The 16,649-nt window shown below is 37.4% G+C and overlaps 1 protein-coding gene and 1 pseudogene across 1 annotated transcript in view; both read left to right on the top strand.

Moving 5' to 3' along the window:
- Positions 1 to 408: 408 nt before the first annotated feature.
- LOC124993480 (tRNA dimethylallyltransferase-like) lies at positions 409 to 1,304 on the top strand (annotated as a pseudogene).
- A 5,432-nt stretch (positions 1,305 to 6,736) lies between these two features.
- Positions 6,737 to 16,649, top strand: part of Pik3ca (phosphatidylinositol-4,5-bisphosphate 3-kinase catalytic subunit alpha) — a 76,587-nt gene continuing 66,674 nt past the window's right edge. Inside the window, exon 1 of the mRNA XM_047565104.1 lies at positions 6,737 to 7,053. The gene's annotated coding sequence lies outside the window, so the exon portion shown is untranslated. The remainder of the gene's footprint in view (positions 7,054 to 16,649) is intronic.

A 16,649-nucleotide genomic window follows, 5' to 3' on the forward strand; every position in this document is an offset into this window, starting at 1 on the left:
ACTGCTGAATTACCAAAGTAAAGAAGAAAATGAATTTCACATTCTTTGATATTCAAGACCTTCTGTTTTGGGGTATGTTAAAAATCACTTTAGTTCAAATTTTTATGTTACCCCACATTGAAATATCCTTTCCTTCAGAAACTCATTATCCTACCCTTCTTAGAAAACTGGCTGGTTAACTATGAGAGGATTCAAACACAAAAAGTCTTGCTGTTTTTTTAGAAATATTTTAATAACAGCATGCAAATCCTTGGGCTATATTCTGGCATTAATATACTACAGGATTAATTTCAACCATAGCTACTGAGTATAAGAAAATTATTCTCTTTTGTGGTGAAGGTCAAAATTTGCTTTCTAGGCATCCTTTGGCTTTATGCTGACCAAACAGTTCTAGATGAGCGCTTGGATAAGAGAGTGGATGACATGCTTACTGCTGGACTCTTGGAGGAACTAAGAGATTTTCACAGACGCTATAATCAGAAGAACATTTCAGAAAATAGGTATTGAGGCTCTGAAACAAGTAACTAAGAGATATGCCCGGAAGCAAAACCGATGGGTTAAAAACCGTTTTTTGAGCAGACCTGGTCCCAGTGTCCCTCTGGTATATGGCCTAGAGGTGTCTGATATCTCAAAGTGGAAGGAGTCTGTTCTGGAACCTGCTCTTGATATAGTGCAAAGTTTTATTCAGGGTCACAAGCCTGCAGTTGCTCCCATGAAGATGCCATTCAATGAAACTGAGAACAAGAGAAGTTACCATATGTGTGATCTCTGTGGTCGAATCATCATTGGGGACCGTGAATGGGCAGCACATATAAAATCCAAATCCCATTTGCACCAACTGAAGAAAAGAAGAAGATTGGACTCAGATGCTGTCAATATCACAGAAAGCCAGAGTATTTCCCCAGACTGTGACAAAGAACTTAAAGAGAAGAGATCCTCAAGGCAGAATGATGAAGAGCTAAAATCCAGCATTTAAAAGACATGTTCAGTGATTTTTGCAAAGGTGGTGGGAATCTAGTTGAGGATGGAGTCCTGTGCCTATCTCCCACATCTGGGCTGAAGAGTGCTGTTCAGAAAGTCCTACCATTTTATTTCATATAGTGGTGTGGTTTTAAAGTCTCATGTTGTCCATAATGGAAACAGTAGGTCTTCAGCTCCTTGTATGGCTGTTGTGTCAGGGTAGGATTTTTTTTCTTTGAATCTTAAAGATTTTATTTTAAAAAGAAGCACAGAGGGCTGGGGTTGTGGCTCGGTGATAGAGCGCTTGCCTGGCATGTGTGAGGCACTGGGTTTGATTCTCAGTACCATATACAAATAAATAAATAAAGGCTCACCGACAACTAAAAATTAAAGTTTAAAAAAAAAGAAGCACAGATTTGCACATTTTTGTACTTGAGGATTTTTTTAGTGGTGAATGTCAGCATTCATTACAAAAACTTCATTTAAAAAAGAAGTTTTTTTATCCCTGATGCTGGCTAAAATTTCTAATTTCCAGATGCTTTTGTAGGTGACTGAGATATTGTGAGCCATAAATCAGGAGTGAATTTGAGGGAATGACAGGAAAGGACCATCCCCAATAAGATGATTAAGTGAACCAAACAAGTTCTTGGAATTCCACAGAGAAGGAGGGAATCAAACTGAGGTGTTGTGACCTGGTACTTGAATTCTAAAGACTTTGAAAATTTTTGAGCTACTACTGTGTGATAATTGCTATCACTGTTGTCTTCCTGTTGAGTTAGAAATCTCTATTTTTATTGAAAACCAAATAAAGTAAGTTAACAAAAGCCTCTTTGATATTAAAAAAAAAAAATTTGCTTTCTAAGCAATGTTGGTTTTTTTTTTCCCCCCAATGGAGTAAAACTGGTTATTCTTAAGAGTGTCTCTCCAAATTTATAAAAATATCTGCAACATATAAAAATCTCAGCAGACAAAAGGCATTTGTAAATCAGACAGAAAATAGGAGTTCAGGAAAATAAATAGTTCACTAGGTAGGTCAAATAAACTCACAAATTTTACTTGTGGAATTTATTCTACCTGGTATGTTAAAGAAAAACTATTTGCAAATAACCCATTTCTTCACTCCAAAATAAAACGAAACGTATTAAATTTAGTCATATGTTAAGGACTGATTTGCATTTGATGGTTGAGAGATGTAGATTTTATTTTCAACACATGACTACAGGTGACTTCTGCCACACTTCCATCTGTATTATAGATCTGTTCCGTTTTTAACGATCAGCACATATATCAACATGTTTTTCCCATTGAATTTGATGCTAGAACACATAGTCGATGTAATACTTCATTCATTCATTCAACAAATATTGAGCCCCTGGTGTAGATCTGGTACCTAAGTGATATGCAAACAACATTGCTCTCCTACACCTACTGGCAGGACACATACTAAAAAATTACAAATAAAATATTTTAAAAAATAATTCAGCATACCAGCTCCTAGATGGTGTAATAGTCTAATTCTTCCTCTACAGTTCCAAATAAATAAAACAGCAATTATGTGAGGACTCTGAAAATTAAACATAAGTGAGTGGATCACAGAAGGTAGTCAAAAATTTGGAGGTACAACCAGCAGTTCCAAATTTTTCTGTATTATATTTTTTCATTTCATGGTTTTTCCCCAAGGAAAGGCCCTACTCACAGAACTGGGTAGCAGAGTAGCAGAATGAGGGGTAGGGGTAAAAACTACAATGGAAACACATCTGTATGGCCAGGAGAACCAGGAAAATGGGCCTCTAAGGCCACAGGTATGGGGGAACTTCCAGAGGAAAGATCTATAAAGGGGGAATGCCCTAATTCTTTATGGAAACCTTCACAAGTCTGGATATCACCCAGAGCTTTGTAAATGTTGGGCAGATTAGAAGAAATATGGCAAAGATTTTGAGAACTGAACTAACATGTAAACTACAGTTCTAGTGTCAGACTAACCTCTAAGTAACACATGCACAGGACAAGCCCAAAGCAGAAGAGAAAAGGCATTGAAAACTGAACTGAGACAAGATTCATTCAATCATGTTGATTGCCTACTAAAACAAACAAAACTTTAGCATTATTCAGACTATAAGAGGACCCAGAATGAAATCAACATTGCATTCAAATTTTACAATCCAAAATTACTTGACATGTTAAAAGAAGGAAAATGTGCCCAATTCTCAAAAAAAAAAAAAGTAATCAACTGAGAGATGCCAATACTGAGATGCCCAAATGTTAAAATTTTCAGAGAAAGACTATAGCAGTTACTAACTGTGGTAAAGAGGTAAAGACTAACAAACCTCAAATGAATGGAAAGATACAGGTTCTCAGCAAAAACAAAAAATACCAACAATAACAAAAAACTAATAAAAAGCCAACTTAAAAATGAAGACTTGAAAAATATCTTATATTTTTTAAAATACCTTGGTGGGTTCAGTAGCAGAACAGATATCAAGAGTCAGAAGTAAACAACCTAAAAGACAGAGTAATAGAAAATATCTAGTAGAGACAGATATGAGGAACAAGAAAGAGAAGAAAGTTGAAAAAAATTAACAAAGTTTAGAAACATGTAGGACAATACCAAAATATCTACCATTCTTGTCATTAGATTCCAAGAGAAGAAAATTAGGGAAGAGAAAATATTTGAAAAAATAATTGCTAAAAACTTCCCCAATTTGGTGAAAAACATAAATTTATAGACTCAAGAACTCAACAAACCCAAATAGAACAAATCATAGAAAATAACAACTAGAAATATAACCAAACCACTGAAAACCAAAAAATTTAAATCTTGAAATAATATATAGAAAAAAAACAGGTTTCCCCTATCTGAATGACCACAGACAGGTTCTGAAGAAGTCGAGGGAACAGCGTTAAAGTACTGAGATAGAAAAGAAAAAGAAAAACAATAAACAATCCCGTTAGCCCAGATGTCTATAATCAGCTATAACATCTCTCAGGAATTATGGTAAAATTAAAATATTCTTAGATAAAGGAAAACTAAGAAACTTTGCCACTGCTAAAGTTTTTTAGGTTAAAGAGAAATAATATCAGAAAGAGTATATCAGAAGGGGTGGTAAGAGACAATGGAAAGTGTATATGTTTACAAGCCTTTTTTGACATTTTATTTTAAATTGTGTAATATCAATACAAGTGGACTTTGAACATTTCTGTATAGTGGATTCCATAAAGCAACTACAAAGAAAGAAAGAAAGAAAATCGATCTCCCCAAAGGCAATATATAAATTTTAAAAATGTTTAAAAATGTTCATATAATTCAAAAGAAGTCAGAAAAGTAGGAACATTAAAACAAGAACAGGGGACAAACAGAAAACAATAAATAACTAGTAAGACTAAATCCTATGTCAATAATTACATTATATGCAAATCATCTAAATAAGCAATAAAAAGGCAGAGATTGGAGTTTCTTTTAAAAAAGACTTGATATATGCTATCTACAGGTAACCCACTTTAAATACAACAAAAAAGATAAGAAAAGATATAAAATGCAAACAAATCAAAAGAAAGCTAGAATGGCTATTTTAATATGAGACAAAGTAGATTTCAGAAGAAGGATAGAGAATGTGTTTCAGAGGTAGAGTGCTTGCCTAGCACATAGAAGGAAGGCCCTGAGTTTCATCCACAAAACTGAGAGAGAGAGAGAGAGAGAGAGAGAGAGAGAGAGAGAGAAATTGCAAATGTTTTTTAAAATAAGATGAAACGTGTAAGACCAATGATCACCAAAGAAGCCAAAGGCATAGATTGTGAATTAAGTAATAAATGCTATTCCTACACCAATAAGTGCTGTCATGTACTTTGTAAGAGGATGCATTCTATCCTGTGTTATACTTCTGGTCTGGAGGAAGGCTTTGGTCTTGCATGGGCATGTGAGGAAGGCCCACTGGAATCCATATACAGATGGGTAAGTTCTTCCTCTTCATGGGCATTTCTTTCTTGAATTCTCTTCACCTGCTCCCCTAACACATAAAGCAGTTAATTATTTCAATTGCAAAACGGCAGTAAATAACACATATACAATCTGTCATTCATTGCTTCACAACAGGGGGATGGATTCCAAGAAGTCATTAGGCAATTTTATCATGGTGTGAACATATGAGTGCACTTACAGAAAGGAAGCTGACTATATCACTATATGATGAAAAAAAAAAAAAACCTGTCATACATTCAAGTACCAGATAGGGCACTTTCCGCTATAAGACATGATTTTATAACATAAATCATATAATTAGCATCATCTTACTTATTAAAAATCAATGTTAGAAGGAAAAATTTCTCTGGTGTGTATTTCCCCACCAAATACTAGCTATCAATATCTCATAGAACTTGAAAACACAACCTGGAAAACACTACCTTAAGTTCCTAAGGTTTACCTTGACTAGCAATTCAATGTTGTTTTTATTTCTCCGCTCCTGAATAACACAGTGTTCTGAAACTGCTGAAAACACTAGGTCAAGAAAAATATAGAGAAACATAAACCCCTGCAGTGAGATGAAAACCAGTACTTAAAGGGAAAGAAAGAAAACACAGGAAATACAGAAATACAGTCAAGTGAAACTATGACCACACAGAGGAATGGAGCTCATATAGGATTGTGTTACACCCATGTGGTGTTCAAGAAGACTGATATTGGTCGTTTTTGCTCCAGATGCTGAGTAGACTATAACATCTCTAGAGTGTTACACTTCCAAATCCTCTGTCCTTCAAAAATCAAAGGGGAAGAGACGTTGGAGAATTTTTATCTTAGACTTCTGATCACAGCTCCTACCCTTTTCCAATACAATAAAAGACCACTAGGGGGAGAAAACGCAGAGAACAGGAGCCTTAACAGGAATCTCAAAAGTCAACAGATTCCATTACCCTACTCTCACACAAAAAGAATGCTATGGTACGCAACACCAAGACACCAAACACCCGGCATCTAGTCTACAGCAAACATAGCTTTTCTGAAGCTTGTTGACTGTTTGCGAAAGAAATTAAAAAGTCTTTGAATAATCAAGACGAGAATCCTACAAACTGACACAAACCAGGACAAAAAAAGAGGGGACATAGTAAAAGGTCTTCCTAAAACGAGTCAAAGGATTGCAGAGGCCTGTGGCAGTGCATTCTACCTTCAGGATGGGCTACAACCTACACCAATGTTGGCGCAGCAGCTCCGTAACAGGTCTTCTTTACGGAATCGATAGTTACTTTGACAGCGAAGGTTAGTCACCGCGCTCCCTTCATTCTCCCCCAACTAATCCTGTTTCTTCTATGGCCATAAAAGTGAATAAACTCACTCGTTCCCAATAATCATTTCTACACCTCTACCACAGTCCGCCCGTCGTTTATAGAAACAAATATATGACACATACGGTGTCCTAGGATGACACAACACCCTCACTACTGCAAGAGACCAAGCATTAACAGATACATGCCAAAAAAGCAGCCCCAATGACACCCCCACTCCGGGCGGAAAAGCAAGGCGCAGGCGCAGTAGCACGCTGTTAGCCGCCTTGCCCACTTCCCCCGCCTCCTCGCCTCAATTTAACTTCCGCTTCTTTGCACATCTATTTCCGGGGTATTGCAGGCTCGGCCCCTCCTTAGCTCTTACCCTCCACTGCCCGAGGGGGGGAGTCGAGGGGGTGGGGAAGAGTTCGTTGTTTGTTTACACGATGTGAGCGGAAAAAGAGACCAATAAAGTTTATTCTGGAAACAAAAGGAAAAAAAAACAGGGGCGACAGAGAAAGGAGACGGGGCGGGGGCGTGTGACGGGGGCTAGTGAGGAGAGCGAGCAAGAAGGAGAAAGCGGCAGTTCCGGTGCCGCCGCTGAGGTCTCGGGCTGCTGCTACCGCGGCCGCTGGGGCTGGGGCTGGGGCCGCCGGCGAGGCAGGGCTCGGGCCCGGCCGGGCAGCTCCGGAGCGGCGGGGGAGAGGGGCCGGGAGGCGGGGGCCGTGCCGCCCGCTCTCCTCTCCCTCGGCGCCGCTGCCGCCGCCGCCGTCGCCGCCGCCGCCTGCGGGGCTGGGACCCGATGCGGTTAGAGCCGCGGAACCTGGAGGAGCCCCGAGCGTGAGTAGAGCGCCGACAGGCTGGGAGCGGCGCGGAGGGGATGGGGACCGGGCGGGTGCCGGGGACTCCTGGGCGCGCCCGCCGCGTTGGGCGGGGGCTACCGACCGGTTGTCTGCCAGCGTCGGCCCGTGGCGGAGTTCGCTTGCGATCGCCGCTCCCTCTGCCTGGTCCGCCTTGCCTGCCTCTGGCCTCTCCTAGCTGCAGAGGCAAGGGCTCACCGCTGCCTCTCCTTTCTCCCTCCGGCCGCCGCCTCGCTCCTCGTTTCCTTCCTCTCCCATTTTTGGGGATGGGGCGGCTGGAGGCTGAGGAAGTATACCCAGGGCCGCCGCCCCGGCCACAGTGGCGGGGTCTCCCGTGCCCCGCACACCCACCCAGCCCGCGGGTGGCGGGGCTGCCGCGAGCACCGCGGCGTGAGGGACCTCTGAGCTCTTCAGAGGGGCTGTCACGCCCGAGGACTCTGGCCGCCCAGCCCGGCAACCCTGCGTTCTCGCTTACTGGGTTTAAATCGCCCGGTAGGGGTATGGAAGGAAACCCTCTCCCCCCACCTCACAGTTCCCCTCCCACCCTTCCTTTCGAGGTTGTTTTTTCCTTTTAACCAGACAATCAAACGTTTGGATCTTTCATTCATAGACCTGAGACATTGTCTCATGTGACTTGTGTCTTTACTAAGTCTTTTATGCGATGACTGTTTCATAGCTCCTAAGTGACTTGGAAAGATAGGGTAGCGCCCAGGATTGGGCTATGTAAACACCAGACGTTCAGCCAGTGTGTTTTGACCGCAGCTTGAGAGATTTATTTTAGGATGCTAGAGGAATAGTGGTGATGGTGGCCAACCATGTTACTAGACTTAGGAATAGGAATCGAAAGCTATTTTCTTAGATGTTAGTAATTGGGGAACTGTTTACATAGCAATATAAAGGATAAGGGGGGAATAACAAAAGGGGGCTTTGTAGAACAAGTCTGCATGTTCTTTAATGAATTAGAGTTGTGATTTCATCTTCATGAAGCTTCCTCATTCCACCACTGCGCCTTTGTGCACTTGCAGAGCATAGATTTGCCCGACGATGTTTTGGATCATAGTTTGTAAGGCCGCGGGGAGGAGGGGGGAACCCCTAGAAAACTTGGGTAGGTAAATTCCAGGTACTGTAATCGCGTGATGTTTACTACAACTTCTGAACCACTTTGGACAGTGTTGGTGGTATGTTTTCGTGCTTAGAAACTGTATTCTCTGGGTATTTGTTTACTTTGCACTGTATAGAATTCGTTTATGTGCAGGATTGCGTGTTCTAAAGAAGGTCCTGGAAAATACTTAAGATACCTTGTTGCTGAATTAGTTTTGGTAATCAAAACTCTTTGTGTTCTTACTAATGCACCCTTAAAGAACTGCAGAGTAAGATTTTTTTTAGCATGCCTGCATATTTAAGTTTTAAGAATCTTTAACTGAAGCCTTGAATTCTGGTTGATAGCATAGTTCTCCATCTAAACATCACATGTTCTGGAAAATTATAATTATCAGATTAACTGTTCTGCAGTGTCATCAGTGAAAATTATCTGAAGGGAGCCCTGTGTGTGTGTGTGTGTGTGTCTGTGTGTCTGTGTGTCTGTCTCCTGGCACACAAATGTGTGTTGAATGTTGGTGTGTGCGTGTGTATGTCTGTTTTTTAGCTTTTCTCATCTTATGATTTGAGATAGTGTTTTGGGGGAAATAAATAAAATTTCATACTTAACTTTCCAAGTTATTTGTGCATTTTTCAAAATATAATGTTTCCACATTAAAATTACAAAATAGATGATTGAAAGAAATGGTAGCAGGACAAAATAGTAATAACATTGTGATGGAAATTAGAAAATAGTGAATGTTAACATTTTATAATTGGCTAAGTGTGAAGTTTTGAAAGGCATTTCTGCCAGTAGTAATTAAAGAATTTAAAATGAAACATATATACATGCACAGTTATTTTATTTACCTACAGTATTTTTTAAAAAAACTAGATAAATTGGATATAGCATTAAAGAAGTGTGGTTAAATATAAATAGTGTATGTAAACTCAAAATACACTCTATGAAGTGTATGTTCTCATGGGGCTAAATATATATAATAGAAGAGCAGTGACTGCCTGGCTCTATACATGGAACAGTCCTAGAGGCAGAGCTTCCTTCCTGTCAGGATAAGATCCTCTCCATCCCAAATCAGTATTCCCTTAAAAAATAATAATAAAATAAAATAAAAATATCTAGGTTTAGAAATAAAGTATTTATGTGATATAAAGTAGGTCATAATAACTTTTTTCCTAAAACAGTTTACTTTGCAGCTTATTCCTCATTAGTGCCCTTTACTAAATAAAGATTTTTAAACAATTGAGATTATCATGTAAAGGGCATTTGCTCTGTTGATCTGTTTATTTGAAGAGAGCTAACTTAATCCCACTTGATCTCTTTAGCAACTAGAGTAGCATTGAAAGGATCAGTTCTCTATTTTATTTTTCTATATCTTAAATTCCATAGTAGAGACAATTCTTTAAGTGCAAGGTACTTCTTAAGCATCGTAAAAGATTTTGTCACTAGTGAAACTATGATCTTAAAATTTATTCTATTTTAGAATCATAATTCTTTGAATATTGTGGCTTATATTTTATTAGTACAGTTGTCAAATATTTTAAGAGTTTTTTCTCTTGAACTTTATAATCATCCCATAGAGTGATATTACTATCCCTAGGAAATGATATTCTAGTCTGAGGTCAGACAGTTGGCAGGTGACAGACTCATTGACAAAACTAATGTTTTCTGATTCTTTTCATTCTGTTATGCTACCTCTAATCTGCTCCAGCTCATTTTTAAAACTAGAGAAACTAGGGCCCAGAGAGGTATAATTACTTAAGATGGTCTTTAACGTTTTGAAGTAATAAATAAGTATACATAATTCCCTTTATAGTTTAAAGAGTTCTTTCCAACCCTAGCTACCCATTAGAATCATTTTGGAAACTTAAAAAATACTAGTCTCATACCTAGAGATTCTGATTTAATTGGTCTGAAATGGAGCCCAGACATCTGTTTTGTTTGTTTTAAAGTTCAGGTAATTCTGATAGGCAAGATTGTAAAGCCCTGATTTTCAAGGACCTATATGATTTGATCCTTGCTTCTCTCTCTAGGTTCCTTTTACCTTGCTACTCCTACAGCCCCCCTGGCCTTTGCACATTCTAATGTACAAATGCTGTTTGCATATCCTGAAGTATTTGTGTACTCATTTCTCCTTCCTTAACTAGCTGTCTTCTACTTAGCTTTCACGTTCACTCCTTTGAAAAGTACAGCCTGGGACTTTGGCATCTTGTTCCCATGGCATCTTATACTCCCACTGTCATCATTGACCTCACTGCATTGTAATTGCCTATTTATTTGTCTATACCCTTCACCAGGATGTAAATTCCATGACCGGAACTCCTTTCTATCTTATATATGGTTATAGTTTTATAGCCAATCATGCCAGTACATTATAATAGGCTTTTGACTGAATAAATAAATATTTCGGAGACAGATTTCTCTACAATATGTGATAATTCATAAGCATCAGTTACGTTTTTATTCTTGCCAAATACATTTAATATATTTGGCCACTAAAACGTGTAGCCTGAAATTGCCACACACATGAATTTCATTTGGACATATTTGAGATGTTATAAATTATATCAAGAGTGACACTCTACCCCAGGCACAAATGCACACAGCCAAACATAAGAATTGTTATTAGACGTAGTACTTCACAGGAAATTGGGATATTTAAATTCAGATCCCCATTTCACCACAAACATTGTGTCTTTGGCAAGTCTCATCCTTTTCAGGCTTCATCCTCATTTGTAACAACATAAAGGGATTATACTGAAATGTTCCACTTAGTTCTCAGTGATCTAGCCTTAAAATTCAGAGTACTAAATTCCTGGCTTTGAAATCTGTTGTGTCTTAGTTCAAAACCTGGTCCTTAAACTTAACTGGCAGGACTTCCTAGTCTATATAATGGGGGTAATTGCTACTCAATAGTGTTGTTGTTGTTAAATTAAATAATATAATGTAAATCCAAATTAGTTCTTGACCTTTAGGAGATGTAAAATATGAGGATTTAACTGAGATAAAAGAACACAGTTTATGTAATAAGTTCTGTTTTCCACCTTGCTGACTGCTAACACTGCAGGTATGACTAGGGAGCAAAAAACACTTGACTTTTGGTTTCATTTTCTTAGAACCCCATTCTACTGCCAGACACTCAGGTGTTGGTCATCTTGCTTGGGGAATATTATACCGGGAAATTTGAACCTGACATGATAGCAAGTACCAAACTATTGATACATATATAATATGGGGGGGAGGAGAATCTAAACTGATGACCTTACACCACCCCCAAAGATAAATAAAATCAGACTTGACCATTCAAAAGAAGGAAATAAAGTGATTCATAAAAGAAGACCCAGAGACTGGTAAAATCTCTGTTCAACAAGCCTTAAAATTTAGAGACCATTATTAAGTAATTTCCAAGCAATAAGGAAATATAGGAAAAAATGGTCTTGTGATTAGAGCCAGTTCCAGAAAATAGACACCAAAAGGGTTCTCAGTGTCAGATTAGCTGTTGAAAGATACCAACAAAGTTGCTGAAATTTTTCTCTATAAGGGAGCCATTCTTAGTTTTATGTAGTGATTTCAGCCTTTATTTATTTGGTAATATTGAGAGCAACTTTATTCAGAATGTATTTTTTGCTCTGCTGAAGTTACTTGTTGTCAGTCTTATTTCTCTATAAATTAAAATTACTTGCCTGAGTTTACCTTTAAATTTATATGAAAAGTGAATTTTATAAACAACCTTTTTGGAAAATAGTGAAATAAAAATTTAAAACCATGGATAGGAGAAACTGAAGTATTAGGATGTAAAAGAGAAATAGACAACATACAGTGAAGTGTGAGGATCCAACTTGAAAACTGGAGGTTTCCTTATCAAAATGTGATTATAGCTCAGTGGTAGAGCGCTTGCCTAGCACATGTGCCACAATGGATTTGATTCTCAGCACCACATGTAAATAAATTAATTAAGGTCTATCAACAATTTTAAAAAAATCATTCATATTTAAACCTTTTTCATATTTCCTTATTCACATTTAAGCCTTTTTTATATGAATCAGTTGAACCTAGGTAAGGAATTTTTAAGTGTTCTTTCTTTCCCTCCCCACTATACAGTTTAGGGAGTTTAAAGTTAAAATACTCCAGTGAAGAGTTTGTAATGAAAGTGGTGGCTTAGAGCTATCTTTTTCTTCAAATTTAATATTTCTTTAAGTGAAGCTGTTTTTATTACATATTAGCGATTTCCTATCAACATGCTTGAGACTAAATTCCAATCCCAGAGTGCTACTGTGTGTGTGTGTGTGTGTGTGTGTGTGTGTGTGTGTGTAGTATGTATTTAGTTAAAACCAAAGAAGTCAGTGTTGTGTTGTGGAAAAAAAAGCTGTGTGAGGATAGAATCATTGTGCTATGATCATAACCCTTTCCTAACTCACTTGCATATTTCTTTTGATATTTGAAGACTTTAAATTTTTTATTTGTTTTAATTAGTTGTACATGACAGTACAATGCATTAATACATTTTGATAGATCATACATAAATGGAGTGTAATCTCATTTTTCTGATTATGCATATTGAGGATCACATTGGTCAAGCAGTCATATATGTTCATGAGGTAATAATGTCTGTTTCACTCTACTATCATTCTACCCCTTTACCCCTTTCCCTCCTTTCACTCCCCTCTATCTAATATAAAGTAACTCTATTCTTCCCTATCCCCCCCTTATTGTGAATTCGCATCCACATATTAGAGAAAACATTTGGCCTTAGGTTTTTTGGGTTTGGCTTATTTTGCTTAGCATGATATTCTTTAACTCCTTCCATTTATCAGCAAATACTATAACTTCATTCTTCTTTAAAACTGAGTAATATTTCATCACATATACATACATACGTGTGTGTGTGTGTGTGTGTGTGTGTGTGTGTGTGTGTATCACATTTTCTTTATCCATTCATCTGTTGAAGTGCATCTAGGTTGGTTCCATAGTTTAGCTATGGTGAATTGAGCTGCTATAAACATTGATGTGGCTGCGTCACTGTAAGTATGTTGATTTTAAGTCCTTTGGGTAAAAACCTAGGAGTGGGATAGCTGGGTCAAATGGTGGTTCCATTCCAAGCTTTCTGAGGAATCTCCATACTGCTTTCCATAATGGTTGCACCATTTTGCATTCCCACCAACAATGTGTGAATGTATCTTTTTCCCCACATCCTTGGAGAGGGTTCTAACTGAGATTTGTAAGTGAAGGAGAGGCTGTATGTTCTGGTGGAAAGAACATTGTATCAGATATCAGATAGTATGAATTCTGTATTCAGTTATTAACTAGCCATTTGGTCTTAGATCTTGACCTTGCAGAGTTTATTCTTCACCTCCAAAATTTCTAATGTTCTTTACAATTCCTGAACTCTATGAGGTTTCTAGTATGTAAAGTCTGTTTCTGATTTCAGAGAAGAGTAAGCAAGCCACTCTTTAGAGGGAAGACAGTCTATATCAGTTTATTGTATTAAAGACACTAAACTTTTTGTCTGCCTATTTTTACATTTGCACACAATTGAAAGATTTTGTGTGAGATTCTGTGGCAGACAAAGCTGACATTGGAAAAGAATGGAATGAAAACTTTTCCCCCCTTTCTGAAATTATTAGTGACTTTGGAAAACCAAATTTACTTCTGCAGGTGTGGTCATTTTGCTTACTGGCACTGGAAACGGTCAGATGACTAACAGACATTGAGAGTAGGTCATCACTCCACACTATTTGCCAGGGTTATGAGGGCCAGCAGACCTGTCACAGCACCCTTAATAGCCACTGGACATCGTCCTTGTTAAAGACTTCTAGGAAAATATGTCCATAATTCCCTTGGTAACCATCCTACTAGACAGGTTTCAGAAAATGTGTTCCAATCTTAGAAACATAATTCCAGAAGCATAGTAAATTCTTTTTTTAGGTCTATCCTAGAAAATGTACGTAAAGATGACAAAAATCATTGTCCTTGATCAAACAAACATTAATGTTTATGCTGTTGATTTGTTGTTTATATTACTGTTTAAATTACTTTCAAATTTGAATATTTTTTTAACCAGCAAGCTGCTCAGGTACTGAGTTATTTTGAGTTATGTACTCATTTTTCAGCAAGCTAAGCAGATTTTTATGGCTTTGAGAGATCTTGATTTTGTAAGTACTTTCCATGGTGGACTTACTGCAGGTCCAGACCTGAGAGTAGTATTGTATTTCAAAACAACTGACTGCCTTTAGTCTAAAAGTGAATTGTATTTTTCCCCCTTAGGAAGTGAACTGGTTGACAAGTTCAAAAACTTTGGAGTTAGTTTGTTTTGTTTTGTTTTTGTTTGTTTTTGTTACTGGGGATTGAACCCAGAGGCAGTTTACCATTGAGCTACATCCTCAACCCTTTTTATTTTATATTTTAAGAGAGGGTCTGTCTAATTCACTTGGGACCTCAGTAACTTAGGATCACCTTGACCTTGGTGATCCTCTTGCCTCAACCTCCCTAGCTGCTGGGATAATAGGCATGTGCCACCACCCACCAGCTGGAGTTTTTTTGTTGTTGCCTCTAAATCAGCTAATCTGTGAATATAAATTTATTGAATATATCATCAAATGTAAAATCAGCATTGATGGGAAAATTGTGGGGAAAATATTGAAATTGGGCACTAATAAACATTAATCTGCGATGAAACCGTATATGACAACAGAAAAAGAAAATAATTATATTTTGAAACTGTCATTTTCTAAAAATCTAATGACTATTATTCTTTGTACATAAGACCCTCAGGGGTACATCTTAAAGTACTTATGAAAGTAATACTTGCATTCCTTTTCGTAACTCTATATTAGTTGTAAAAGTTGAACATTACTTTTTCAAATGAGTTTTTATATTTGTTTTAATAATGGTAGTAAGACTCAGAATGATTTAGAATATTAAATATTAGGATTTTATAGTGTGGAGACTGGTTAGTTGTTTTTTTCTTCACTAGAAATGACCAACTCTTAGCTTTCTCAGTTCATAGTAACAGGACTCCAGATTTCTTCAAAATCATTTTGGATAAATCTAATGTACAGCTACTAACACAGAACTACATGTGTTATGCTCTTGTCTTTTGTTAAGTATAAATAGCAGACATATAAGTTAGTACACTACTGCAAATATATATATTTTCTCCCCCAACTGAAATGGGGGCAAGTCGTTAGACAACAGGAAAGAATATTTGAAGTCTTACAAAACCCACAAAATACAGTTGGTAGGTTTTTTAAATTTTCCTTTCCTTCTCTTAAATATATATCAATGGTTAAGAGCATGTGCTCTGGAGCCAGACTATTGAGATTACTAGTTTCATAACTTTGAGCAAGTTATTTAACTGGTCTGGGTTAAATATTCTCTGCATGATGCATATTTTCTCATTTGTAAGAGAAAGGGATAATAACTAACTACATCATATTATTGTAATGATGACTAAGTGGGTAATACATGAAAGCATTTAGGACAGTATCTAGTACATAGTACCCAATAAATATTTTTAAACTCCTTCAGAGTAAGAACTATGTCATATTCACCAATTTATTTTGGAGTTTTCACGTTATGGAGTAAATTGATTTCTATCTATTCTGAGAATTTAATATTGGATCCAGTTTCTAGTAGTGAATAATAAAGGTGCTTTCTAACAGGTTTAGAGTAGTCAGTTCTTCACACAGCTTTTGTTTTGTTTTGTTTTGTATGTGTATGTGTGGTCGTTGGTTTGTTTTGACACTGGGGATTGAACCCAGAGGTGCTTTATCACTAAGCTATGTCCCCAACCCTTTTTATTTCTTATTTTGAGACAGTGTCTCACTAAGTTGCTGAGACTGGTCTGGAACTTGCAATCCTCCTACCTCGGTCTCCTGAGTATAGGCATGCATGATCGGGCCTGGCTTTTTGCACGGTTCTCTTAAAACTTTTAAAATTCATTTTAGCTCTAGAAATCTGAATTGAATTTCATATCTAATCCTTAGAAATATTATCATTAGGAGATTTAACTTGAGAGAAATGAAGAATTAATGGACAGAGGTATTAAGTAAATGGATATACATTTTTCACATCTATTCTGAGCTTCCTCTGTAGTGGTTTTTCTGTCTATTCTTAAACTCTCAGAATCCCCAGCAGATATGTTAATAACACTACCATTGGAGCTTGTTTCATGCTATTAGGTATTTCCTTACCCTGACTTTCTTCAGTCACTAAAGACAATACTTAGGTCATATTGTAACTTAGTTCTCATGTTCTGTTTAAAAGCTGCTGGTACTTGTTCATTCTATGTGCTGTGAAGTCTTTATTAAAGGTTTTTACCCTTGTATATAATTTTGTTTGTTATCTAGTGTACACTGACTGAACTTTGTACAAACTTTACAAGTCATTAATGTGAAAATAAGGAATGTAGCCATGTGTTTTAATTATTTGAGTTTAAACTTTAAGTTTTGGCCTTTAATCACCAAAATAGCTTCTGGTGC

The sequence above is a fragment of the Sciurus carolinensis genome, chromosome 9 (genome assembly GCF_902686445.1).
Source record: "Sciurus carolinensis chromosome 9, mSciCar1.2, whole genome shotgun sequence".
Lineage (NCBI taxonomy): Eukaryota > Metazoa > Chordata > Mammalia > Rodentia > Sciuridae > Sciurus > Sciurus carolinensis.